The 27987-nt window shown below is 36.7% G+C and overlaps 1 protein-coding gene across 1 annotated transcript in view; it reads right to left on the reverse strand.

The window, feature by feature from the left end:
* Nucleotides 1-27987, reverse strand: part of TYR (tyrosinase) — a 101119-nt gene that overhangs the window by 52475 nt on the left and 20657 nt on the right. The gene's annotated exons all lie outside the window — the stretch shown is intronic.

Raw genomic sequence — 27987 nt, forward strand, 5'->3', positions numbered from 1 at the left:
ATTTTAACCCATATCAATTAGACTTCAACATCTGACCTCTTGATATTTTGTGTTCTCTCCCACATACTCCCAGGGAAGAGGTAGAGTATGATATCATTTCAGAGTTCATTCAGGGAAAACACAAAACATAAGTAGAACTCAGATTCAGAGCCAGACAAAGAAGTAGGAGTAACAGAGTTAAACTGTAAGTGGGAGTCAAGTTGAGGGACTATGGCCAAGGACATGCTGAATTTCAAAATTCAGAAATATAAGAAAATAGAAACTGTAAGATTATAATTCTTTTAAAAAGGTAGGATAGAAACAGTGCAGGCATTAGGGCTTGGGCAGAGGAAATCTAGCTTCATTTCATACAATTAGGATTATTTTGTTGTCAACTTCATTTTTAAAGTGCAGCTCTTCACTTTTGCATTTGAAGCTTTGTGCTCTCCCACCATTGTGGCTCATAGTATTTCTGCCGCCTCAGTGGACGATTTTTTTCCCCTCCTTTTGAGCTTTATGTACTCATTCTCTGAAACCATACCAAGCCCCATTCCCTCTGGAACCACAGCCCAAGAACTTACACTTATCTCCCCTCTGAAATCTCTTGTCTATGAAAACTTTTATGATTGTATATACATGGCACTTACTATGTTCAGGAATTTTTCTAAAAGCTTAACATGATTAATTCCATGTAATCTTCACAATGATTCTACAGCTTATCTTCATAATCTCCATTATACAGATTTGGATAAAGCTGTTTAGAGAGCTTAAGTAACTTGTCTAAGATTAAAAAGATTAAGATTAAAAATAAGAGAAGGCTGGAACACCAGTGTGTTTTATTCCAGAGCTTAAGCTCTTGAATGAACTGGTGTACTGTCTTTCTTACTAGCAATAAGTCATATCATGGAAGGAAAAGGTCTGTAGAACAATGGTCTTTAAGCTTTTATTCTTGAGTAGCACCAAATGAAAGTTTTTACAATTTTTTTTTTTTCGGTATGCGGGCCTCTCACCGCTGTGGCCTCTCCCACTGCGGAGCACAGGCTCCGGACGCGCAGCCCCAGCGGCCATGGTTCACAGGCCCAGCCGCTCCTGTGGCATGCGGGATCCTCCCGGACCGGGGCATGAACCGGTATCCCCTGCATCGGCAGGCGGACTCCCAACCACTGCGCCACCAGGGAAGCCCCAAATGAAAGTTTTAAAACCAAGTTTTATGTATGCTCTCACATATTTTTAAGTAGATTCTAAGTTGCTTTAATCATAATTGTATATAGTTTCAGAGGATAAAAGTTCAGGGATAGATGTTGCAAATAGTATAAGTTTTAAAATAAAAATGTATTATCACTTTATAAAAATGTATGCACATTAAATGATTTGATATTTACCATCATCCATATCAAAAGTACCTAAACAAACTCTTCTATTATAGTCTAAAATTTTATAGGATTTCCTTTTTCACTTGATCTCATGTTTTTATTCTATTTTCTTACAAAATTATACCTAAATGTTATATGTTATTCTTGAAATGTTTTTTTTAAAAAACTCATCAGCCTATTATACTTTTCTACAACAAAATAGGTATAAAAATTACTTTTTAAAAATTTCATGGGACCAATATAATCTGGATTGTTATCATTATAGTTTTTAGTAATACACAATTTATTGGAATGACATAAACATTAAATACTTTACAAAATAAGCTATTAAATATAGAAGTAAAATTTTATTGAAAATTTATTTCTTAATAATATTTGTGAAAGATTGTTAATTAAAAATTATTGCATGTATCCATGGATGAATATTACTCATTGATAGAAAAGATAAGGCTCAGCATATTTTCTATTCTAAATTTTAAAAACTAAATCACAGTCCTGAGAAACTTTATTCTCATAAAAAACTAGATGGTAATGAAAAGATTTTTGTAGGAATTTCACTTAATTACTTGAACTCCTTTTTTAGTTATATATGCCAAAAATGACGTAACTGATTCAGCATCAAAATAATCTGATCCATCAGTGACAACACAATCAAAAATTCTTTGCTGAAAGCAATCTTATAATTTATGGATCTATTTACAAAGGACCCAAATTTCAAGACATTTGCTACCTAGTCATTAATGTCATTCACTTCAGCGACAATGGCACCAATATTTTGAGTTCTCCACTGCTTTGGTACCCTGTAAGTTTTTACCCCTTCTGTGCCTGCATAGTGATGAGAATGGATCCAGTTTAGGTGAGAGGTATGACTTTCTTCTGAAAAGTCGAAGGGAGATTGTGAAAGGGGAGGTGGTAAAGAAGAACACTCAGGAGGCTTCTCATTCAGATTCATTTTAGAAAACAACAGATGGGAGGAAGATCTGGAAATAAATTTCTTTAAAACTCTCTGTGCCATGTACCCTTTAGAGAGTCTTAGTGAACCTATAGTAGTATCTATCCCAATCTGAAGATACTGCTGTACAGAAAAGATTTTTAGAGCTAAGCAACCTGGGTTTAAATTCTGTGTTACTTAGTGAAAGTATTACCTTTGTCAAGTTATATTTTGTGAGCCTCAGTTTCTTCATTGGTAAGAGAGGGAATAATTAATGCCCATCTCTCATAGTCTGATGAGGATTTTTTTGATAACAGGTGTGATGCATCTAGTATAGAATCTGGCACAAAATGAGTGCTTCCTGAGTAATAGCTGTCATTTCTCTAAGCTTGTTGCATTTGATAAATGGGTACCTATCATGAGAGCTACTAGCCAAGAAGATGGAACGCTCCCACTGCAGAAAAGCCTCTTTTGCCACAAATCTCCACCACCAGGGTCCATCCTAATACCAGACACTTCTCTCCTCCTGAACTCCATTTCTCTGCAGAAACCTGCCTGCTGCTTGCCCTCAGCCAACAATAGATGTTTCGGGGTGATTCTGGAAACTAGAATTGCTATTCTAAGAGTGTTTTCAGCAGGGCTAGTGTTTTTTTACTCACTTCTTTTGCTAACTTTCCAGATGTTGCACCTAGGAAAGTCTCCAATATTATTATGAAGGATATGTGAATAAGAAGCACATGGGGGAGAGACCTTCATGATGGCAGAGGAGTGAGATGTGGAGATCGCCTTCCTCCCCACAAATACATCAGAAATACATCTACATGTGAAACAACACCTACAGAACACCCACTGAACACTGGCAGAAGACCTCCGACTTCCCAAAAGGCAAGAGACTCCCCACATACCTGGGTATGGCAAAAGAAAAAAGAAAAAACAGAGACAAAAGGATAGGGACGGGACCTGCACCAGTGGGAGGGAGCTGTGAAGGAGGAAAGGTTTCCACACACTAGGAAGCCCCTTCACTGGTGGAGACGGGGGGTGGTGGGAGGGAAGCTTCAGAAACACAGAGGAGAGCACAGCAACAGGGGTGCAGAGGGCAGAGTGGAGAGATTCCCACACAGAGGATCAGTGCTGACCCGCATTCACCAGCCCGAGAGGCTTGTCTGCTCACCTGCCGGGGGGAGTCTAGTCTGGGAGCTGAGGCTCAGGCTTCGGAGGTCAGATTCCAGGGAGAGGACTGGGGTTGGCTGCGTAAACACAGCCAGAAGGGGGCTAGTGTGCCACAACTAGCCAGAAGGGAGTCCGGGGAAAAGTCTGGAGCTGCCGAAGAGGCAAGAGACCATTGTTTGGGGTGCGCGATGAGAGGGGATTAAGAGTGCCACCTAAATGAGCTCCAGAGATGGGCATGAGACACTAAGGCTACTGCTGCAGCCACCAAGAAGCCTGTGTGCAATCACAGGTCACTATCCACACCACCCCTCCCGGGAGCCTGTGCAGCCTGCCACTGCCAGGGTCCCATGACCCAGGGACAACTTCCCCGGGAGAATACATGGCACGCCTCAGGCTGGTGCAATGTCACGCCGGCCTCTAATGCCGCAGGCTCACCCCACATTCCATATCCCTCCCTCCGCCCAGCCTGAGCGAGCCAGAGCCCCCTAATCTGCTACTCCTTTAACCCGGTCCTGTCTGGGTGAAGAACAGACACCCTCAGGTGACCTACACACAGAGGCAGGGCCAAATCCAAAGCTGAACCCCGGGAGCTGTGCGAACAAAGAAGAGAAAGGGAAATCTCTCCCATCAGCCTCAGGAGCAGTGGATTAAATCTCCACAATCAACTTGATGTACCTGCATCTGTGGAATACCTGAATAGACAACGAATCATCCCAAATTGAGGTGGTGGACTTTGGAAGCAACAATATATACATTTTTATCCTTTTTCTCTTGTTGTGAGTGTGTATGTGTATGCTTTGCGTGATTTTGTCTGTATAGCTTTGGTTTTACCATATTATCTACAGTTCTGTCTGTCCATTTTCTTTTTATTTTTTAGGTATCATTTTTAGTGCTTATTATCATTCGTGGATTTGTGTTTTGGTTTGGTTGCTCTCGTCTTTCTTTCCTTTTTCTTTTTTTCCTCTTTTTAAATTACTTTTTAATTTTTTATTTTTAATAATTATTTTTTATTTTAATAATTTTATTTTATTTTAGTCTTTCTTTCTTTCTTTCTTTCTTTCTTTCTTTCTTTATTTCTTTCATTTTTCTCCCTTTTCTTCTGAGCCATGTGGCTGACAGGTCCTTGGTGCTTCAGCTGGCTGTCAGGCCTGTGCCTCTGAGGTGGAAGAGCCGAGTTTAGGACATTGGTCAACCACAGACCTCCTAACTCCATGTAATATTAAACAGCAAAAACTCTCCCAGAGATCTCCATCTCAACGCTAAGACCCAGCTCCACTCAATGATAAGCAAGCTACAGTGCTGGACACCCTATACCAAACAATTAGCAAGATAGGAACACAACCCCATCTATTAGCAGAGAGGATGCCTAAAATCATAATAAGTCACAGACACCCCAAAACACACCACCAGACGTGGTACTGCCCACCAGAAAGACAAGACCCAGTGTCATCCTCCAGGACACAGGCACTAGTCCCCTCCACCAGGAAGCCTACACAACCCACTGGACAAACCTTAGCCACTGGGGGCGGACACCAAAAACAACGGGAGCTACAAACCTGCAGCCTGCAAAAAGGAGAACCCAAATACAGTAAGTTAAGCAAAATGAGAAGACAGAAAAACACACAGCAGATGAAGGAGCAAGCTAAAAACCCACCAGACCAAACAAATGAAGAGGAAACAGGCAGTCTACCTGAAAAAGAATTCAGAGTAATGATAGTAAAGATGATCCAAAAATCTTGGAAATACAATGGAGAAAATAAAGAAATGTTTAACAAGGACCTAGAAGAACTAAAGAGCAAACAAGCAATGATGAACAACACAATAAATGAAATTTAAAAATTCTCTAGAAGGAATCAATAGCAGAATAACTGAGGCAGAAGAACGGATAAGTGACCTGGAAGATAAATTAGTGGAAATAACTACTGCAGAGCAGAATAAAGAAAAGAGAATGAAAAGAATTGAGGACAGTCTCAGAGACCTCAGGGACAACATTAAATGCACCAACATTCAAATTATTGGGGTCCCAGAAGGAAGAGAAAAAGAAAGGGACTGAGAAAATATTTGAAGAGATTATAGATGAAAACTTCCCTAATATGGGAAAGGAAATAGTTAATCAAGTCCAGAAAGTGCAGAGAGTCCCATACAGGGTAAACTCAAGGAGAAACACACCAAAACACTTATCAATCAAACTATCAGAAATTAAATACAAAGAAAAAATATTAAAAGCAGTAAAGGAGAAACAACAAATAACATACAAGGGAATCCCCATTAGGTTAACAGCTGATCTTTCAGCAGAAACTCTGCAAGCCAAGAGGGAGTAGCAGAATATATTTAAAGTGGTGAAAGGGCAAAACCTACAACCAAGATTCCTCTACCCAGTAAGGTTCTCAATCAGATTCGACAGAGAAATTGAAACATTTACAGACAAGCAAAAGCTAAGAGAATTCAGCACCACTAAACCAGCTTTACAACAAATGCCAAAGGAACTTCTCTAGGCAAGAAACACAGGAGAAGGAAAAGACTTACAATAACAAACTCAAAACAATTAAGAAAATGGTAATAGGAACATACATATCGATAATTACCTTAAATGTAAATGGATTAAATGCTCCAACCAAAAGACATAGACTGGCTGAATGGATACAAAAACAAGAGCCGTAGATATGCTATCTACAAGAGACCCACTTCAGACCTAGGGACACATACAGACTGAAGGTGAGGAGATGGAAAAAGATACTCCATGCAAATAGAAATCAAAAGAAAGCTGGAGTAGCAATTCTCAGGCAAAACAGACTTCAAAATAGACAGTACAACAAGAGACAAATAAGGACACTACATAATGATCAAGGGAGCAATCCAAGAAGAAGATATAACAATTGTATATATTTATGTACCCAACATAGGGGCACCTCAATACATACGGTAAATGCTAACAGCCATAAAAGGGGAAATCAACAATAACACAATCATAGTAGGGGACTTTAACACCCACTTTCACCAATGGACAGACCAACCAGATTGAAAATAAATAAGGAAACACAAGGTTTAAGTGATACATTAAACAAGATGGACTCAATTGATATTTATAGGACTTTCCATCCAAAAACAACAGAATACACTTTCTTCTCAAGTGCTCATGGAACATTCTCCAGGATAGATCATACTTTGGGTAACAAAACAAGCCTTGGTAAATTTAAGAAAATTGAAATCATATCAAGTATCTTTCTTGACCACAACGCTATGAGACTAGATATCAATTACAGGAAAAAATGTGTAAATAATACAGATACAGGGAGGCTAAACAATACACTACTTAATAACCAACAGGTCACTGAAGAAATCAAAGACCTAATCAAAAAATACCTAAAAACAAATGACAATGAAAACACAACGAACCAAAACCTATGGGACACAGCAAAAGCGGTTCTAAGAGGGAAGTTTATAGCAATACAATCCTACCTCAAGAAACAAGAAACATCTCAAATAAACAACCTAAACTTACGCCTAAAGCAATTAGAGAAGGAAGAACAAAAATACCCCAAAGTTAGCAGAAGGAAAGAAATCATAATGAGTAGATCAGCAATAAATGAAAAAGAAATGAAGGAAACAATAGCAAAGATCAGTAAAACTAAAACCTGGTTCTTTGAGAAGATAAACAAAATTGATAAACCATTAGCCAGACTCATCAAGAAGAAAAGGGAGAAGACTCAAATCAATAGAATTAGAAATGAAAAAGAAGTAACAACTGACACTGCAGAAATACAAAGGATCATGAGAGATTACTACAGGTAACTATATGCCAATAAAATGGACAACCTGGAAGAAATGGACAGATTCTGAGAAAAGCACAACCTTCCAACACTGAACCAGGAAGAAATAGAAAATATAAGCAGAGCAATCACAAGCCCTGAAATTAAGACTGTGATTAAAAATCTTCCAACAAACAAAAGCCCAGGACCAGATGGCTTCACAGGTAAATTCTATCAAACATTTAGAGAAGAGTTAACACCTATCCTTCTCAAACTCTTCCAAAATATAGCAGACGGAGGAACACTCCCAAACTCATTCTACAAGGCCACCATCACCCTGACACCAAAACCAGACAAAGAAGTCACAAAGAAAGAAAGCTACAGGCCAATATCACTGATGAATATAGACGCAAAAGTCCTGAACAAAATATTATGAAACACGATCCAACAGCACATTAAAAGGATCATACACCGGGATCAAGTGGGGTTTTTCCCAGGAATGCAAGGATTCTTCAATATACGCAAATCAATCAATGTGATACACCATATTAACAAATTGAAGGATTAAAAACCATATGATCATCTCAATAGATGGAGAAAAAGCTATCGACAAAATTCAACATCCATTTATGATAAAAAAAAACCCTCCAGAATGTAGGCATAGAGGGAACTTACCTCAACATAAAAAAGGCCATGTATGACAAACCCACAGCCAACATCATTTTCAATTGTGGAAAACTGAAAGCATTTCCACTAAGATCAGGAACCAGACAAGGTTGCCCACACTCACCACTATTATTTAACATAGTTTTGTAAATTTTAGCCACAGGAATCTGAGAAGAAAAAAAAAATAAAAGGAATCCAAATCAGAAAAGATGTAAAGCTGTCACTGTTTGCAGATGACATGATACTATATACAGAGAATCCTAAAGACGCTACCAGAAAACTACCAGTGCTAATCAATGAATTTGGTAAAGTAGCAAGATACAAAATTAATTCACAGAAATCTCTTGAATTCCTATACACTAAGGATGAAAAACCTGAAAGAGAAATTAAGGAAACACTCCCATTTACCATTGCAACAAAAAGAATAAAATATCTAGGAATAAACCTACCTAAGGAGACAAAAGACCTGTATGCAGAAAACTGTAAGGTACTAATGAAAGAAATTAAAGATGATTGGAACAGATGGAGAGATATACCATGTTCCTGGATTGGAAGAATCAACACTGTGAAAATGACTATACTACTCAAAGCAATCTACAGATTCAATGCAATCCCTATCAATGTACCAATGGCATTTTTCACAAAACTAGAACAAAAAATTTCACAATTTGTATGGAAACACAAAAGACTCCGAATAGCCAAAGCAATTTTGAGAAAAAAACGGAGCTGGAGGAATCAGGCTCCCGGACTTCAGACTATATGCTACAAAGCTACAGGAATCAAGACAGTATGGTACTGGCACAGAAACAGACATATAGATCAATGGAACAGCATAGAAAGCCCAGAGATAAATCCACACACATATGGTCACCTTATTTTTGATAAAGGAGGCAAGGATATACAATGGAGAAAAGACAGCCTCTTCAATAAGTGGTGCTGGGAAAACTGGATAGGTACATGTAAAAGAATGAAATTAGAACACTGCCTAACACCATACACAAAAATAAACTTAAAATGGATTGAAGACTTAAATGTAGGGCCAGACACTATAAAACTCTTAGAAGAAAACATAGGCAGAACACTCTATGACATAAATCACAGCAAGATCCCTTTTGACCCATCTCCTAGAGAAATGGAAATAAAAACAAAAATAAACAAATGGGACCTAATGAAACTTCAAATCTTTTGCACAGCAGAGGAAACCATAAACAAGACAAAAAGACAACCCTCAGAATAGGAGGAAATATTTGCAAATGGAGCAACTGACAAAGCACTAATCTCCAAAATATATAAGCAGCTCATGCAGCTCAAGATCAAAATAACAAACAACCCAGTCCAAAAATGGGAAGAAGACCTAAGTAGACATTTCTCCAAAGAAGATATACAGATTGCCAACAAACACATGAAAGGATGTTCAACATCACTAATCATTAGGGAAATGGAAATCAAAACCACAATGAGGTATCATCTCACACCAGCCAGAATGGCCATCATCAAAAAATCTACACACAATAAATGCTGGAGAGGCTGTGGAGAAAAGGGAACCCTCTTGCTCTGTTGGTGGGAATGTAAATTGATACAGCCACTATGGAGAACAGTATGGAGGTTCCTTAAAAAACTAAAAATAGAGCTACCATACGACCCAGCAATCCCACTACTGGGCATATACCCTGAGAAAACCATAATTCAAAAAGAGTCATGTACCACAATGATACTTCCAGCTCTATTTACAATAGCCAGGACATGGAAGCAACCTAAGTGTCCATCGACAGATGAATGGATAAAGAAGATGTCGTGCATATACACAATGGAATATTTCTCAGCCATCAAAAGAAAGGAAACTGAGTTATTTGTAGTGAGGTGGATGGACCTAGAGTCTGTCATACAGAGTGATTATGTCAGAAAGAGAAAAACAAATACCATATGCTAACAGATATATATGGAATCTTAAAACAAATTTTGGTTATGAAGAACTTAGGGGCAGGACAGGAATAAAGACGCAGATGTAGAGAATGGACTTGAGGACACGGGGAGGGGGAAGGGTAACCTGGGACGAAGTAAGAGAGTGGCATGGACATATATACACTACCAAATGTAAAATAGCTAGCTAGTGAGAAGCAGCCACATAGCACAGGGAGATCAGCTTGGTGCTTTGCGACCACCTAGAGGGTGGGATATGTAGGGTGGGAGGGAGACACAAGAGGGAGGAGATATGGAGATATATGTATATGAATAACTGATTCACTTTGTTATAAAGCAGAAACTAGCACACCATTGTAAAGCAATTATACTCCAATAAAGATGTTAAAAAAAGAATAGCGCATGGGGTTTGTCAGAACACATTGTGTTATGTGCTCAGAAATAGTTCAAGGGTACATGTTGGACAAATAGCCGACCTCTTTGTGATGTACCAGATTGTTAATATAGACAATCTGATTATATTAACAATTTTTAATCAACTATGTATATCTTGACTCTTAAAATAGACTGGAAATGCCTCAGAAGCAGAGATCAAAGACTTTGCTTTGGTTTTCCATAGTCAAAAACAGAGCCTTGCATATCTTTGTATTTAATCGAAAAGTAAATATAAAATACTTCTCGATGTGATATATATATATATATATATATATACACACACACACACACACATATACATACAATGGAATACTATCCAGCCATAAAAAAGGAACGAAATTTTGCCATTTGCAGCAACATGGATGTACTCCGAGGGCATAATGCTAAGTGAAATAAGTCAGACAGAGAAAGCCAAATACTGTATGATATCACTTATATGTGGAATCTAAAAAAAATACAAGCTAGTGAATATAACAAGGAAGAAGCAGACACAGATATAGAGAACAAACTAGTGGTTACCAGTGGGAAGAGGGGAGGAGGGAGGGGCAACTTGGGGTAGTGGAGTAAGTGGTACAAACTATTAGGTATAAAATAAGCTACAAGGATATATTTTACAACATGGGGAATAAAGACAATATTTTATAATAACTATAAATGGAGGATTACTTTTAAAAGTTGTGAATGACTATATTGTACACTTGTAACTTATATAATATGGCACAGAAAACATACTGCAATTTTTAAAAAAGGATTGAAAAAAATACTTCTCAGTCCTTCACTAATACCATGCTATAAAGCTTGCGAGTAGGAAAGATAACATTTCTTTCCATAAAATCTACAAGGGACCTTTAAAGAGCTCTACTCTGCTGCTTGTTAAGTGACAAAATAAAGAAAATGTCATGGATGCGCATAATATAAAAATGTGAATAAATTATTTTCTATTTTACTTCTTCACACAATTCAGTTTTTGGCTGGTAAATCACCTTGAAAAAATAGAAATGATTACATCAACATCAGTAGTCTCTCTTGCTGAGATTTTATTCCCTTTTGGAAGCACAAGTGAAAAGGAAATTCTAGGCACAAATAATAATAATTTATACATCAAACTTTTCAAATGTCTTTCATGTACATGATCTCATTTGAATCCCAGGGCTACTTGTGATATGAATATTATCATTGTCCTAATTTTACAGTGAGAAGACTTAAGTTTATAGAAGTTAAAAAACACACCTAAATTCAAGCTAGAAACTGAGGCAATCAAGGAATTGACCATGGCTCTGATCGATTTAAAATCCCATACTCTTTTCTGTACACTGGAGTGGGGTAGTGTTTATACTGACTTGCTGACACATCTTGGAAACCTCCTTTTATTATGCACTGTGAAATGAATTTAGTGACTTGCTATTTTCATCCATTGAATATCAGCAAGGCGCAGAATGCATTATTGGGTCTCTCTTGTCCAAGGATTCCCCACAGATGGAAAGTCTAATAAGGCAGCAGGGACCTTGTTAGCAGTTACAGATGCCAAAATGGCTCAGAGTTCTTTGTGAAGGGCAGTGACAGTTGCCCAAATTACCCTGTGTTACGCCTTCAAGTCTGTGTGCTACATTCCTATGGGAAATTAATAAACATAGTTTCAGGCTGATGATAAAAATAGGAAACTTCAACTTGTCCCCCCATTTCTTTTTCTCTTTCATTTCTTACCAATAGCACTCTGGAGACTTTTTGTATTTGTTTGTTTGTCTGTTTTTAATATTGATGCCTATCTCTGACCCCTGGAGATTCAAATTTAATTGGTACAGAGTGGGGCTCAGGCACTTGGAATTTTAAAAACACCTCAGGTGATTCTACTGTGCAACCAGGGTTGAAATTCACTGATGTAGGCAAAACTGCTCTCTATCTCTAAACTTGAACTTGCACTTTAAAAACTTTACCTCTGAATATATTATTTCCTTCACCTGAAATGTTCTCCTCCTATATTCTGACAGTCTAAAAATGCTTCTTTCTTTCAAATTCCACATCATGAACTTCTGCCTTGAAATATTTTCCTATTGATAACTGCTCCAGCGTGTACCCTTGAAAATGATGTTTAAAAACATTGAGCAACTACTACATGGCAGGCACTGGGTAGGCATTTTCACATATATCATCTTTTTAAATTCAGAATACTCCTTTCTAGGAAACTGGGCTATATAGTTGTTGCACTTTATCATGCCTGTTGGAGTTTGAAATGTGAAAAAGTACATGGTTAAATCTTCAGAACAGAGTACATTTAATTTATTTGATTTAATTTTAAGTGCAACTCTAACTTATTTTAACATTTCATAGAGTTTCAGGGACATAATTGGAGAAAAGAAACCTAAAAGAAGATAGAAAAATGTATATTGATGCATCTAAAGATTGAAGAGAAGGGACTGTTAGGCCGCCTGGCTACATTCCCTCTAATTCACTCTCCTAATGTGCAGCTTTATTCTGGAACTATGAAGTGCATATCCTCACAAGGTTACACACAATGATTTTATGAGGTTGTATTTAATGGCTGAGTACTTTTTAAAAGCTTGTAATTTAAGCTACTTGCAGCAGAAATATAATATCGCAGATCAAAAAAGATACTGGGATCTAAGCAAGTCCCTAGGTGTAATGGAAGCCTTAACTTTCACTCCACCTTCAAGGTCTCCCAAATGAAGTGCTAGCTCTACAGCCACAGATGTAATTAATTAGCATTTATGTTTATTAGAAAATACTTTTAATTTGACTCAGGAAATTCCTTCAACTACTGGGAACAAAGCAATGAAGCAAATACTGTGGTGGGTGATCATTTCTTATCATATAATTATTAGATGACATATAATCACAAATGCTCCACAAATTACATGGTTTTCAAAAGTGCAGTCCCAGAGCCTGTAAATTTGTTAGAAATGCAAATACTCTAGCCCTACCAAAAACTACTGAATCAGAAAGTCACTGCGATTCATCATTTGTGTTAACAAGTCTTCCAGGTGATTCTAACGCACACTAAAGTTTGCATTAGAGAATCACTGCTCTAACTGTTTTCATTGTTTGCCCAAAGACAATGGTGAATTAGTCAAAATTATAGTCATCTCCATAAACTCAATGAAAAAGAAGAGAATTATTTCATGTGTTATCACTTGAAATTGTTTATTATTTTAAACATCAGACTAATTTCTCCTCTTGGTAACATCAATGTTTGTGTGTGTGTTTGTGTGTATAAAGAACATGATGTGTAATTACATGTTAAATACACAGTATATACATGATTTACACCATCCAGTGATTTCTTTCAACATTTCTTAAACCTTATTTCCAGTTTATAAACACATCTGTAAAGTGATCTTACACATTCAGAATAATGGTCCATTCTTCATTTAAAATTTGCCTGAAACTTGTTTTTCTTTTTCTTTTTTTCAGTACGCGGGCCTCTCACTGTTGTGGCCCCTCCCGTTGCGGAGCACAGGCTCCGGACGCGCAGGCTCAGCGGCCATGGCTCACGGGCCCAGCCGCTCCGCGGCATGTGGGATCTTCCCGGACCGGGGCACAAACCCGCGTCCCCTGACTCGGCAGGCGGACTCTCAACCACTGTGCCACCAGGGAAGCCTTGAAACTTGTTTTAAGGTAAAACTTTATAATGGCTTTCTATATTCTAAGATTAGATTTGTGCATTTGGGAAGAGTCAGGAGTCAAAGCAGAGTCATTTAGTTCACTAAATTACACAGACTGAACCAAGCAAAGATCTTCAAAGACAAAGTGTTATTCACGCTATATTCTCTTCCCTGCTCTTACTTATGACTGAATTGATAGTACTTGCTGCAGTTGGTATATTTCACTAGGTGTGCTAAATCTTTGATAATATATTAATATTAATGCTAACTATTTTTGAAGCAAAAGTAGGGTCACCAACCATCTTAGTCCCTGTTTGCCCCAGACTGTTCTGATTTTAGCACTGAAAGCCATGGGTCCTAGGTAGAGCCAGCTTCATAAGCATGCAACTGAGTGTTCCCCACCCATACCTGCCCATAGGTGGTTTAGTGCTTTGCTGTTGCTATCTTGAAAATTTTAATAGTTTTTGAACAAGCTGTTTCATGTTTTCATTTTGTTCTAGACGCTGAAAATTATATAGTTCATCCTAGTTCTGGGCAACTCCATAGTCCTGGGCAAACAAGGATGGTTAGTCACCCTGCAAAAATTCTATATAACATCCCTTCATTGGCTTGATTTGATAGGGCATTTCTATCATACACAAGTCTATTAAATCATTTAAATGTGTCCTACAAGCTCATTCATGTCTTTGCTTTTTAATTAGACAAGGTCATTTAATGATATTTTCATATGCAAGTCACAGATTGTCTCTATATCCATAATTTTCCATAATGAATATTATAACATATTTGCATTACATGTTATATTTCACAGAGCACTTTCTGGCACATTTTTTCATTTGACATTCCCAGTAGTGTACTAGCAAAATATTAACCAGATCTCAGAGGGAAAATGGGGCTGGTTGTGGACAATATGTTGATTTGTAGCATTTGTCAAGTTCCATAGTGTAAATATTCCCATGATTATTAATTTCAAATGCCAACTTGTTGTCATTGAGTAAAGGGTTGGGAAAAGACACTATCAACTCTCAGAGCAGATATGTGTCAGCACACCTTTGGATGTTCCTCACATAAAGCAGATAGAATAAATATCAACATGCTTATACTACAAATAAAGATACTAAAATTGGGAATCTAGATGACATTAAAAGTCACATGTCTTCTGAGTGGCTAATTCCAAAACTGTATGAATCATCTCATTCCAAATCCCATGTTTTTCCCCTTTTGCCATTCTGTTTTTCTTATCTCTCATGTCTATAAATTTGTATATAGTGGTTATTGCTGTGAATGTATAAGAGCTCACATATGCATGGATTAAAAAAATTAACATCAAATAAAGTTAGCTACAGGGAAGCATAATTAGTAAAGAGTCTACTTAAATTAAGGGTAATTATTTTTTAAATGCTTGATTAAAATCACTTGAAAATATGTTTAAATTTTTCACAGGTGTGTTTGCATTCATCAACCTTCAATTTCAAATATGGTATTCCCTATGCTAACAGATTACAAAGCTTCAACTTCACAGTTTAATTATAAATGGAAATATGATTCATAAATTTTCTTATTTCTCTTTGTTACAACTTAATTATCACTTGGCAACAAAGATTACTGCTATTACTATACTCTCAACTCCTGCATAGTAGGCATTAGGCTGTTTTATTACATCCTTACAGAACTTAATCCTCATAGTAACTCTGTAAAGAGGATACAATTAAAGCAATTTTCAGCTGGTGAAACTAATGCTCAGAAAGGCTAGGAGGTTTATCCAATGTCATTCAACTGGTAGGTGGTGAAGCCAAGATTCGGGTTAATTATCTACCAATTTCTGCTCTCAATCATTCTGTTACACTCTCTTAGCTGGTGTAGAGCTATTAATTGTACTAAAATATAAAATCAATAAGATGACAACAGATCTTCTTTTCTAACTACAACAACACCCTTGTTTCCCTTAATTGTTTTTATGAAAAGAGATGAAAAAATACTGAGGCATCTTATCCAGCCCAGCTTTCTATAATATATTCTTTCAGGGTAGAGAAGGCCCTTAATATTATGGAGGTTCCCACTCTCCATCTTCTTTTGGATGAGTACCTTATAAGCTTCCTACCACAGGACTTCAAATGCATAAAGTCAGCAGGATCAATCAGATTCCTATCATAAAACACAGAGAAGGTTGACATTCTTTGGTAATGCCCCCAATACATAAGGCCAGAGGTTTACCCAATGTTTGTCTCTGTCAAATTCCCTTACTGAATGTCAAAAGTTTGTAGAATATAGATATAATTGCATCTCAAAGTTTAGTTGTATGAGTCTTCTAAGTAGAAAGTACTATCTCTTTGTTACACTTTGGATATCAGCTCAATTTAGGACTAATGCTTTTCTGAAATATTTTTATCCACTGGAGGTCTCAAATACTGGTCTACTCCATTGTTTAGAATTTGGTTTCTATATGGAGCTAGAAAATTAGACTATGCATTGATATGCAAGACAGTGACTTTATTATTTAATGAAATTTTTCCATTACAAAGACTGTTCTAAGTCATTTACAGATATCTGTAAAGATCATGTAATCTTTATAACAACACATGAGGTAGGTATTGTGATTACGCTCACTTTGCAAATGAAGGTTAAAGTGACCAAAAGTCATCCAGTTAGTAAGTGATAGTATCAGGATTTTAACCCAGGTAATCTGACTGTTAACCACTACTCTCTGTTTCCTCTGAAACTTTCTCTATTTGGAAGACTTGAGGACATGACGGACCCTGGTGATCTAATTTTTCTATCTATTAGCTGTGTGACCTTGTCAAGTTACTTAAATTCTCTGAATCTCAGTTCCTTCATCCATGGGTATAAGAATAAATATGTTATAAGATATTTGAGAGGAGTAATTTTTTAACATCTTTATTGGAGTATAATTGTTTTACAATGGTGTGTTAGTTTAAATCCATGGGTATAAGAATAAATATGTTACAAGATATTTGAGAGGAGTAATTTATAACATCTTTATTGGAGTATAATTGTTTTACAATGGTGTGTTAGTTTCTGCTTTATAACAAAGTGAATCAGCTATACATATACATATATCCCCATATCTCCTCCCTCTTGCTTCTCCTTCCCACCCTCCCTATCCCCCCCCAAGGTGGTCGCAAAGAACTGAGCTGATCTCCCTGTGCTATGCAGCTGCTTCCCACTAGCTAGCTATTTTACATTTGGTAGTGTATATATGTCCATGCCACTCTCTCACTTCGTCCCAGCTTACCTTTCCTCCTCCCCATGTCCTCAAGTCCATTCTCTACATTTGTGTCTTTATTCCCGTCCTGCCCCTAGGTTCTTCAGAACCTTTTTTTTTTTTCTTAGATTCCATGTATATGTGTTAGCATACAGTATTTGTTTTTTTCTTTCTGACTTACTTCACTCTGTATGACAGGATCTAGGTCCATTCACCTCACTACAAATAACTCAATTTCCATTCTTTTTATGGCTCAGTAATATTCCATTGTATATATGTGCCATATCTTCTTTATCCATTCATCTGTTGATGGACACTTAGGTTGCTTCCATGTCCTGGCTATTGTAAATAGAGCTACAATGAACATTGTGGTACATGACTCTTTTTGAATGGTGGTTTTCTCAGGGAATATGCCCAGGAGTGGGATTGCTGGGTCATATGGTAGTTCTCTTTTTAGATTTTTAAGGAACCTCCATACTGTTCTCCATAGTGGCTGTATCAATTTACATTCCCACCAACAGTGCAACAGGGTTCCCTTTTCTCCATACCCTCTCCAGCACAGCAAAGGAAACCATAAACAAGATGAAAAGACAACCCACAGAATGGGAGAAAATATTTGCTAAGAAGCAACTAACAAAGGATTAATCTCCAAAATATACAAGAAGCTCATGCAGCTGAATATCAAAGAGAGGAGTAATTCAGAAAATGGATGTGGCAAGTTTTTAGGAACTGAAAAAGTAGGGCTATATTGATGTCAGCAGTTGTTTTTAATTACAGGGTATCTCTGGGAATTTGCAAGACTATTTTACTCGGAAATTGGAAAGAATTTGTGCTTTTCCCCTTTATCTTCCTGTGACTTTGCCTGACCTATTCCAACTCATTCTTGTGGATAACAGATCCTCAGAGTTTCTCTGACAATAAACACTCGGTTAGGTCCCGCTACTTAATAACACTTATAATTCCCTCTTTTTAATCATTTATTTCCTTTAGACATTAATTACTTGTTCATGGTCCAGTTCTTAATTAGACTGTAAATTCCAAGAGAGAAAGATCTGCATCATATTCACTAGTTATTCCTAGTATATTGCAAAGTGCCTGCACACAGTAGATGCTTTATAAAAGTTTGTTCAATAAATAATTATGGAATATTTATTTCTCTTTCTAAGACATGTAACTCCAGTTGCTAGCGCAATTTTAAAATCAATTAAATTAAAAATTTTTTGGAACATGCCCTTAATGTTCCAAGGTTTATGACTGAGTAAAATGGATCATGGCCCTGAATCTGGTTCTTGTGTTTTTATTTAATAGGCGATTCTCTCAATATTCTCCTGATGGAGTAATTAATTACATATAGAGAAAGCCCTGAACAGCTTGTATGAAAAATAGTTATGGTGTTGCTCAGCATAAAGGAGATGATAATAGATGTTAGGAGAGAAGAGATAGGCAATTCTTCATTCAAACAAAGCATGTTAATGGAAATAATCATTCACCCATAAATCAAGGAATATATTTTGGGAGGTGTCATTGGAAAGAAGAATATGGAATGGCTAAGGAAAACAGAATGTCTCTGCTTTTTCATACTTGGTGGAAAATGAGATCATCAGGGAAAATATTATAGGAAAGAAAACAGTGGCAAGTGAGAGAAAATCAGTAATGTTTCTTAGCCAAGAATAGAGGCTTCAATGTAAGTGAAGCATCCTAGCCGAAAACTAAAACTCCCAGCAATCATTGGATCCTAGAGGGGGAAAAAAATTGAAAAGTCTCAAACAGAAAGAGCTAACATACTTCCATTTAATATGTTCACAAAACCCATTTCCTCAAACTCCTTTATGCATAACCAAACTCATATTTAGATGTGGCCCTGTTAATGAATCGTAGACAGTAGAATGTGGGCAGAGGTAAATGGACCACCTCCAGGCTTGACCTGTATATTTCTCCTGTAGGACCCTCCGAACACTCTCTTCTCTTGTCTCCCAGAAGATGCAGAAGATCCATCAGAGAGCTGGGGGATAGTGGAGTCACTAAAAATACCATGTGAGAGGCCACTCACCAACCATTAACATCCAAACTGGACTTGGTGTGAGCAAGAAATGAACCAATTTTTATTAGGTTAGGCCACTAGATTTGGGGGTTTGCTTGTTACAGCATCTATATCTTGTTAGTATGGACTATTATAGAAAAGCACCCTAGTTTGAGTTGCTTATAAGCAACAGAAATCTATTTCTCACAGTTCTGGAGGCTGGAAGTCTGAGAAAAGGGTGCTAATGTGGTCAGATTCCAGAGAGGGTCCTCTTTCAGGTTGCAAACTGCTGAATTCTGGTTGTATCCTCACATGGTAGAGATCAGAGAAGGGGGGCAAGCTCTGTTGTGACTCTTATAATAGCACTAGTCCAATTTATGAGGGCTCCACCCTCGTGACCTCATCTAATCCTACCATCACATTGGGGAAGAAGTAGGTTTCAACATATGAATTTGGAGGGAACACAAACATTTAGTCTATAACATCCTAGCATGTTACTCTGATACATTAATTTCTTGTTATGAAAAAAGTACTCATAAGTTTAATAACTTGAGAGGTCTGGAGTAAAAGAATATTTTGACACTTCATTTACCACTACAGAATTAATGTTATTTTATATGAAACGTAGTAGACATAATACTGTGGTAAAGGTATATGATTTTAATTTTACGCATTTCAGTGAACACTAGGAAAAGGGATTGTGACAGAAACTGCTACTTTTTTCACCAATACTAATTCTCCTCTTTTTCCAAACAATGAATATGCTAAATGTAGGGCACATGGCCACTAGATGGAGACCATATTTTCCAGTTTCCCTTTAGAGCTAAATGTGGCCATGTCTGTGTGACCATAGGGATAAAATAGAATTGATGAGAGACACGTCCAACTTAGGTCTTTAAAGAGAAATGGGCATGTACTCCTTTCTCCATTTTGTGTTCTTCCTACTGATTAGGATGAAGATATTAGAATGAAAATCTAGAGATGGAAGTTGGGAGTTGAGGACCATAGAATTGTACCATCAGTTCTGGGTCATCTACCTCTTCATTGTTTCATGAGAGCAAAATAGATATCTACTTTTTAAAAACCACATTATTTGGGTTTTCTTTCTTACAATATTTTAACAGAAGGAGAAATAGACTAATTCAACAATGTCCTGTGAAACTAATGGCATGTGGAATCTCGGAAGGAATACTTAGAACCACAGTTTCTTTTGGTGTATATACAAGTGATGCTTCTTATCCTGATTAATTACCATATTTCAAGTATTTATTAAAACTGATTCCTTTTATTAATACACTGTCTTCTACTTATTAAGCACTAAAGTTATAATTCCATGTTCGTAAGTTTTCAAAGCTTTTATTGTCAAGTCACCTACTGTGAGGTCACTGTCACAAGATTCTGAACTTACTCTAGGATGAAAAAGAAAAAGAAATACCGTTTGGGGTAAAATTATTGAAAAAAGATAACAAAATTCTAATACTTTGAATAAATCCTAAGAAGTACTTTCTTCATTGTAATATAACAGCAGTTTCCCACTTTTAACAAACATTATCTTATTTGATACTCACATGAACACTAAGAGATAGTACAGAAATATTATCTCCATTTTACAGATGAAAAAGATGTGCTATGTGAAGTTAAATGACATACACAGGGTCTCAAGTCTTGAGTTCAAGAGCAGAGACTGTGTAATAGGGGCAGGGTGGCGGCCTGTGAGGTAGCTACCTTGGCTTGTAAAATCTCCCAGACAGCAGTGCCCTCAGTGACAGCTGGTGGGCAGCCCCGATGGGGAGCAGTGGCCTGTGGGCTACTGTGAGGAGAGATGACGATGGCGGAGGTGACCTCAGGCCTCGTCCCACACCAGCCGTCCAGCAGGTGTGACATGAGCCTGGTCTGACATCCAACGGATGCTCTGTGAGCCCCTTCTCTGGCTGTTAATCTTTAAGAGCATTACATTTTTAGATAAAAATTTGCAGAACAGAGAACAATATTTGTTTTGTTGGAGGTTTACAGGAACATCATAACCTGACCGTGACCTGATCTACGTGGACAGCTACAAGAATAAAGGATCCAACACCAAGAAGTTTGCAACAACTAACCATGGCCCTCCCTCACCTTGCCTTTAAAAGGGCTTTGCTGAAAGCCTTTGGGAAGTTTGGGGTTATTTTAAGGTATGGGACACCCATCTCCTGCAATAAACCTCTCTCTGCTCCAAAGTCCAATGTTTCGGTATCGTTTGGCTTCACTGTGCATCGGGCACATGGACTTGGCAGTTGGTAACAGTCGCTCTTCAAGTATCTAAGTATCCTTATCATATTTCTAAGCATTTCCTGATGAGATTATGAGCTCAGAGTTTGGTATTGATTTTGGATTCCAGCTTTTATGATCTATGTTTGGATTTCAGCTCTTATGATCTATGTGCTGTAAGCAGATGACTTTGCCTTTTGACATAATTTTTTCATCTATAAAATGGGGGTAATAAATAGAACTCACCACTTAGAGTAAGGTTGATACAAGGTAGATAAATTGGATACTGAAATAACTAACATTTAGTAACCTCTCAATAAATGTTAGCTATTAGGTTTTTTTAAGTTTTAATTTTTAAGAGATAATAGATTTATAGTACAGTAAAAAAAACACACCCCTGGGGAGTACCATTTACATTATATTTTATGATAATTTCATTCCCTAGAGCACAATACAATAAAATTTGGATGGTGTCCCTAGAGTTGTACAATGCAGTAAACTTAATGATTCTTTTTTTTTTAGCAATGGAATGGCTTTTATCTTGAGGAAAGTGGTATATCAACACATACTCAAGCTTCTATTTCACATGTATTCCCTTGGATCCAGCTAAAGCTGTAACAGAAATTTCTGCTGAAACTGATACCTACATAAATAAAGAATCACTTTGATCCTCCTAAATTTAACTGTAAAGAAGGAAATGATAATTATTCATAGTCTCTGACATGAAACTGATTGGCTCTAAAAAGATAGAGACTAGAGTTAACCGTTGGTATTTGCAACTGTAATCTTTTAAGAGCAGATTTTCCTAAGTAAGTTTCTTGAGATTTATAAATCAAAAGTTTATTTTATTTTTTAAAATTCATTGAGGTAACACTGGTTTATAATGTTATATAAGTTTCACATGTACAACATTATACTCAACTTCCATAGACACTATAGCAAAAATTTAGTACTATCCATCACCATAAGTTGACCCCATTTATCCATTCTGCCCTCCTCCAACCCCTTCCCCTCTGGTAACCAATACTCTGTTCTCTCTATCTACCTGTTTGTTTTCCTTTGGTTTTGTTTGTTCATTTTGCTTCTGTTTCCTCTAACTGAAGCAACATATCCAGAAAGATCTTACTAAGACTGATGTCAAAAAGCAGAGAGGAATAAGGAAAAGTATATCTAATCTACTTTCCCAGAAGTGGAAAACTGTGCACATTTATTAGTATATTAACTATGATTCTTCTGCTTTATGGACATCTAAAACATCCATTGTTTTCACACAAATATTACTTCTAAGATTCCTACATAGAGTGATTAGTGCTGAGCATTATAACAGATGCAGGATTGGAAGTGTATCAGAGATCTAAGTTCTGCTCTGCCAACCTAAGGAAGCCAGAATGGGACACAAAAACATAATATTTCTGCTGCATTTTGAAGTATGATGATTACTTAAAGAAAAAGCACTTGTGTTTGTGTTGAGAGCTGAAATAACCATACTTTTCATGGAATGCCATTTTTACCTGACTGCAAAATTGAGAGGTAAACTATTGTTATTCAGATTTAAGCATTTGGCAGACAATTTCTTGAAAGTAAGTATGTCACTTAAAATAAAACAACTGATGATATTTTCGCCTATAGAAAATTTGAGCTTTCAAGCAAAAATTAGAATTCTGGAAAATTTTGTTCAATCACTGTTAAGTTTGCCAGATTCTCAGTATTTAAAGACATTTCTGATGAGATTGTTCATGATATTAATAAATGTGACTTTTTAATATTGTATAATGAGATATTACAACATTTGAAGGATCTGCATATCTCAGCGAATATGTATTTTGTAATGTTGATCCAGTCTCAAAATATTACAGTATTTTGTAAATGATCCATGCTTGATATTACAAGTTAATTATAAAAAAAACATTTATTCATAATGTAGCTAGATCAATGAAATTTAATGTAAAAAATACAAAAAGTTTATTGATATGCTTTCAGCTTTGACAGTGCAACTAAACATTTAAGAAATTACCACTAGGTTGTTTGGCCTGAGGTGACCCAGGAGTGGAGCCTACAGATTCTTTGGTGGGGCTAATGGTGGACTCTGGGAAGGCTCACGCCAAGTAGTACTTCCCAGAACTTCTGCTGCCCGTGTCCTTGTCCCCATGGTGAGACACAGCCTCCCCCCGCCTCTGCAGGAAACCCTCCAACACTAGCAGGTATTTGAAAAGAGGATATATCTTCTCTTGAAGGACTCAAACTAGACTCATTACTGATGCATATTAAGACGATATTTCAAATAAAATATTGAAGTTAGAGCGGTCAGACAGCAGAAGAAGAACTACAGTCCTGCAGCCTGTGGAACAAAAACCACATTCACAAAGAGATAGACAAGATGAAAAGGCAGAGGGCTATGTACCAGATGAAGGAACAAGATAAAACCCCAGAAAAACAACTAAATGAACTGGAGATAGGCAACCTTCCAGAAAAACAATTCAGAATAATGATAGTGAAGATGATCCAGGACCTTGGAAAAAGAATGGAGGCAAAGATCAAGAAGATGCAAGAAATGGTTAACAAAGACCTAGAAGAATTAAAGAACAAACAAACAGAGATGAACAATAAAATAATTGAAATGAAAACTAAACTAGAAGGAATCAATAGCAGAATAACTGAGGCAGAAGAACGGATGAGTGACCTGGAAGACAGAATGGTGGAATTCACTGCTGCAGAACAGAATAAAGAAAAAAGAATGAAAAGAAATGATACAGCCTAAGAGACCTCTGGGACAATATTAAACCAAACAACATTGGCATTATAGGGGTCCCAGAAGTAGAAGAGAGAGAGAAAGGACCCGAGAAAATATTTGAAGAGATCATAGTCGAAAACTTCCTTAACATGGGAAAGGAAATAGTCATGCAAGTCCAAGAAGCACAGAGTCCCATAGAGGATGAACCCAAGGAGAAACATGATGAGACACATATTAATCAAACTGTCAAAAATTAAATACAAAGAAAACATATTAAAACCAGCAAGGGAAGAATGACAAATAACACACAAGGGAATCCGCATAAGGTTAACAGCTGATCTTTCAGCAGAAACTCTGCAAGCCAGAAGGGACTGGCAGGACATATGTAAAGTGATGAAGGAGAAAAACCTACAACTAAGATTACTCTACCTGGCAAGGATCTCATTCAGATTTGATGGAGAAATTAAAACCTTTACAGACAAGCAAAAGCAGAGACAGTTCAGCACCACTAAACCAGCTTTACAACAAATGCTAAAGGAACTTCTCTAGGCAAGAAATATAAGAGAAGGAAAAGACCTACAATAACAAACCCAAAACAATTAAGAAAATGGGAATAGGAACACACATATCGATAATTACCTTAAATGTGAATGGATTAATTGCTCCCACCAAAAGACACAGGCTACCTGAATGGATACAAAAACAAGATCCATATATATGCTGTTGACAAGAGACCCACTTCAGACCTAGAGACACATACAGACTGAAAGTGAGGGGATGGAAAAAGATATTCAACACTGAAATTGAAACTGTGATTGAAAATTTTCCAACAAACAAAAGCCCAGGACCAGATGGCTTCACAGGCAAATTCTATCAAACATTTAGAGAAGAGCTAACACCTATCTTTCTTAAACTCTTCCAAAACATCAGAGGGAGGAACACTCCCAAACTCATTCTACGAGGCTACCATCACCCTGATACCAAAACCAGAAAAGACTGTCACAAAGAAAGAAAACTATAGGCCAATATCACTGATGAACATAGATGCAAACATCCTCAACAAAATACCAGCAAACAGACTCCAGCAGCACATTAAAAGAATCATAAACCATGATCAAGTGGGGTTTATTCTAGGAATGCAAGGTTTCTTCAATATACGCAAATCAATCAACATGATACACCATATTAACAAATTGAAGGAGAAAAACCATATGATCATCTCAATAGATGAAGAGAAAGCTTTCAACAAAATTCAACACCCATTTATGATAAAAACCCTGCAGAAAGTAGGCATAGAGGGAACTTTCCTCAACATAATAAAAGCCATATATGACAAACCCACAGCCAACATCATCCTCAATGGTGAAAAACTGAAAGCATTTCCACTAAGATCAGGAACAAGACAAGGTTGCCCACTCTCAGCACTCTTATTCGACATACTTTTGGAAGTTTTAGCCACAGCCATCAGGGAAGAAAAGGAAATAAAAGGAATCCAAATCAGAAAAAACCAGTGGCATTTTTTACGGAACTAGAACAATAAATCTTAAAATTTATATGGAGACACACAAGACCCCGAATAGCCAGAAAAAACAGAGCTGGAGGAATCAGACTCCCTGAATTCAGACTATATTATAAAGCTACAGTAATCAAGACAACATGGTACTGGCACAAAAACAGAAACATAGATCAGTGGAACAAGATAGAAAGCCCAGAGATAAAAACCATAATTCAAAAAGACACATGCACCCCAATGTTCAATGCAGCACTGTTTACAATAGCCAGGTCATGGAAGCAACCTAAATGCCCATTGACAGATGAATGGATAAAGAAGATGTGGTACATATATACAATGGAATATTACTCAGCCATAAAAAGGAACGAAACTGGGTCATTTGTTGAGATGTGGATGGATCTAGAGACTGTCATACAGAGTGAAGTAAGTCAGAAAGAGAAAAACAAATATTGTATATTATCACATATATGTGGAACCTAGAAAAATGGTACAGTTGAACCAGTTTGCAGGGCAGAAATAGAGACACAGATGTAGAGAACAAACATATGGACACCAAGCAGGGAAAGCGGCAGGGTGGTGGGGTTGGTGGTGTGATGAATTGGGCGATTGGGATTGACATGTATACACTGATGTGTATAGAATTGATGACTAATAAGAACCTGCTGTATAAAAAAAAATTTCTAAATTCAAAAATTCATAAAAAATAAAAAAGCTAAGCAGGAGGGTGTGCTACTGACCCACTGGTAGAGGCCAGCGATGTTGCTAAACATCCTGCAATGCACAGGACAAACCCACACCCCCAACAAAGAATTTTTTTAAAATTGAAGTTATATTATGGAGACAAACTTATTTTAGAATTTAGAATATTTTGTTATTTCTGGAATTAGTCTTTGTGATTATATAAAAAGAATTGCCAAGGAAAACTGTTGCCCCTCAGCTAATACAGGTTAAAAGGTTAGACATTCATAGACTTAAATTACCTGCTTCTCTAGCCCAACAACAATTAAAACAATACCACTTATAGTTAAAATATACATTTCATTTATTGGTTAAAACCTAGAATTAATAACACTGAACCTAATACTTAGAAGGAGAGATACTTATCCTTTTGTTTTATGTTAATACTTCTAAAGAGATCTAAACCAATCCAGAAAAATAAAGTCTAGACAATTTGAAAAGCTGGACGATTGTCTCCAGTTTCACTTTACTACTTCAGTAAACCTAGTCACCCCATAGTGTTACTCTTTCAAAGCCTATTTCTCAAATGTATATTATAGAATCAAATCTTTGAAAGTTTAGATTTTTCTTTCTACTATATATATATTTAATCAACTGTGAAATATAATACAGCTATTTCCTACAAAGTTTGCTACCTAAAGAAATTGTATTAAATTATATTGTATAATTTCTGTCTTCCTGAATGCCACCTTCCAATTTTCTTAATCTCAGACTCTGAAAATTCCTCTCATGCTGCTTATGAAACAGTTACTATCTTGAATGAGAGTGTTTTGAAAATCTTATAAAGTATAAGCTGTCTTAATGTACAATTTACTTGGACTAGTAGCAACTTGCCCACATGCTTTTCTGTGTTTTGGATGCATATTTTGGTAAAGTGCCTGATATAGAATAAGTCATGATATTTGCTGTTTTGTGTGCTATTGCCAAGACACGACTTGTAAACACTAGCAATGCAAATGACAGTGTCATTTGGAAAGACTTCCAAGTTGCTATCTTTGCAGTTTATAGATAAAGTTATATATACATATTGTATATGTAATATGTATAATATATAGACATATGTATACATATATATAACATGTATATGTTTAATATATGTATAATTTTTAATTATTTAATTACTTTGAATTAATTGCACATATATACATGCAATTAAAAACTTTTGCTCTGTGAAGGACTCTGTTAGGAGAATAAAAGTACAAGCTACAGACTGGGAGAAAATATTTATAAATCATATATGTGACCAAAGAATTTGTATCTAAAATATGTAAAGAACTCTCAAAACTCAACAGTAAAAAAAACTAAATCCAATTAGAAAATGGGCAAAAGATATGAAGAGGCATTTCATCAAAAAAGATATACAGATAGCATGGCAACTAAGCAAATGAAAAGATGTTTAACATCACTAGCTATTAGGGAAAATCAGATTAAGTCCATCGTGAGATATCACTGTATACCTATTAGAACAGCTAAAATACAAAGTAGTGAGAATACCAAGTGCTGCTGAAGATGCTGAGGAACTGGGTTTCTTGTACATTGTTGATAGGAATGTAAGATTGTACAGCCATTCTGGGAAATAGTTTAGCAGTTTCTTAAAAAACTAAACATATACTTACCATACAAGCCAGCCATCGCTCTTCTGGACATTGGTGTTGGAGAAATAAAAACTTGT

This window comes from Neophocaena asiaeorientalis, unplaced genomic scaffold (assembly GCF_003031525.2).
Source record: "Neophocaena asiaeorientalis asiaeorientalis breed wild unplaced genomic scaffold, Neophocaena_asiaeorientalis_V1.1 scaffold605, whole genome shotgun sequence".
Lineage (NCBI taxonomy): Eukaryota > Metazoa > Chordata > Mammalia > Artiodactyla > Phocoenidae > Neophocaena > Neophocaena asiaeorientalis.